Source organism: Dipodomys spectabilis, unplaced genomic scaffold (genome assembly GCF_019054845.1).
Source record: "Dipodomys spectabilis isolate Male_0828 unplaced genomic scaffold, ASM1905484v1 ptg000193l, whole genome shotgun sequence".
Classification (NCBI taxonomy): domain Eukaryota; kingdom Metazoa; phylum Chordata; class Mammalia; order Rodentia; family Heteromyidae; genus Dipodomys; species Dipodomys spectabilis.
Window position 1 is genome coordinate 1056738 of NW_024870870.1, and position 2366 is coordinate 1059103.

A 2366-nucleotide genomic window follows, 5' to 3' on the forward strand; every position below is an offset into this window, starting at 1 on the left:
GCATCCCACAGTGCCGCAAATGCACCCCAGGGATGGGGGGTGGGTGTGGGTGGCAACCAGAGGATCCCTCTCATGTCCCTAGTGGTCAGTGTCCAAGGAAACGGGGAGATGGAGGGTTGGGTTAGGAGGGGGCGCCAGAGAGCTCCTGGCCTGGAGTAATGGAGCCACACAGCCACCCATCTGCACCCTTCCTCACCTTGGTGGGAACATGGTGGGTTCAGTCAGAGGTGGGGAGCAGCATCTCCAAACCTGCCTTCTCAGGTCTTTTCCTTTTCTCTGGGGGTGGTGGTGTTGGATGCAGAAGATAGACCCCCTCGCTGTGTGAGCCCTTGTCCTCTATGCTTGGTCACCCTTTCACCTGAGGAGGGTCCCAGAAGAGTGCACTAGGGATGTGAGGGCACTGGGGGTCAGATAGAAAATGAATATCTGGGAGGAACACACCCCTTCCCCCACACACCCAGCCTATTCTCCCCACCCCAGCTGTCAGTTCTCACAGGGTGATCACATTTCCCAGCTCTGCCAGAATCTGCTGGTGCTCCCGGTCCATCTGGTCTCCTCATCCTCCCCAAGAATGCGCCAAGTTGCCCAGAAGCATGCAGGCTGGAAGTAGGAAGTCCATCCATGTATGTAACATTTAGGACCCCATCCATTTCCCCAACACCACCCCCACCCCAGGTCAGACACCCCTCTGGGGGCACCATAAACCCCTGCTTGTTATCTGCCCTGGCTCTGAGGAGCCACCTGTCTCAGGGCTCCTTTATCCAGCATCCTGGCCTAGGGTTTTGATTTATGTGGAGTTAAGGTTTGTTGTTCCCAAGAGGAAGATTCTGGCCCTGGAGAAAGGGAGAGTCAGGGTGGTTCTTTGTTATTAGAGTGGTGCTCCGCTTTGGTGGGATCCCCTGGTTCTGACAAGGGAACCCCATGCCCCAGCTTGTACATTGTGCCAGATGAGGAACTGACAAACTCAGGAGAGGCACTGCTCTGAGTTTGTGTGTGTGTGTATGAGAGAGAGAGAGAGAAAAAGAGAGAGAGAGAGAGGGAGGGAGGGAGGGAGGGAGGGAGGGTGGGAGGGAGGGAGGGAGGAAGAGAGATCATCTTTCATCTTGTACAGCATGACTGTGCTCAGGTGAGCCATCAGTTGGCAAATTGCAGGTGCTGCATGGACCAGTCTTCTGTCACAGGTCTGGATTTGTGTGTGTGTTTGTGTTTTGTGTGTGTGTATGTGTGTGTGTGTGTGTGTGTGTGTGTGTGTGTGTGTGTGTATGTGTTGGGAGAGCAGGGAGATGAGAACAATGGAAACATATTTAAGTCACCATGTCTAAAAAGAGCAAAAGCATTTTATTTGTGTGTATGTGTATTGTTCTTTTGTCATCAATGCCAAGTATGATCCCAGCCACAATTTTCGTTTTCTCCTTCACTGTTACATGAAGGTTTCAGTAGATGTTCCTTCCCACCTCTTTCCACCTCTCTCTTCTCCTTTCCTGTAGCTCACAGTAGCTGCTGGGCCTGTGTGGGTCTCCCCTTGGAGGTCTGTGTGAATCACAGACCAGTGTGGACACATGTCCTTCTGTCTTCAGGCTGGTGAGGCAAGTGTGACCACAGCCACACTCATACAGCCAGACACCCTGCTCTGGTGTGTAGAGTTGGAGTTAATTCAAGGATTGGGAATGTGTCTGCCAAACATAATTAGAGAATGAGATGGGGGGAGTAGAGCAGAAGATGTGAAGCTAGGAGGGTCTGATGGGTGGCGAATGGTGTGATATGGCAGATGGTTCACCACAAACAAGGATGAGAGGGGAACCTTACCCAGTGCTTTGGCGGTGTCCCTGGGCATCTGGGCAGGGGGCTCCAGGCCCCCACTGGTGGCATGGATTCCTTCCTAGGGTAGTGCACTGGTGGGCAGTCCTCCCTGGAGTCCTGTAGACTCCAATCTGTGTCCCGCCTGGGCTGTTTCCAGCTGGTCAGTGGTAGGCAAGTGCGTTCCCCTGCTGAAGCCTGCACGGTATCAGGCCATGTCAGTTAGCTAGTGCTGGCTGAATGCCAGTTTCTGAAACCTGCTGTAGGCTGTCTGGAAGGAAAAGGGAACCACTGACTTTGGAAGCCTTTAACTGAAATGCCAGTTTTTCCAGGAATTTTTCTTTAAGCTGGCAATTACTACTAATGAGTGGGATTCTGGGTCAAATTAGATGGACCATTTCAGCTGCCAAACAATAATGTTCAACGCGGCACAGGCAGAGTTCCCAAGCCAGATCGTCTCCTGTCATGAACATCCTGCTTTGACTACCTTCCTCCAGCAGCTGCTGATTCTCCTCTGGTTCTCTCTAGGGTGACCACCACAGTCAAGGACATCATGGGGAGCAGAGATA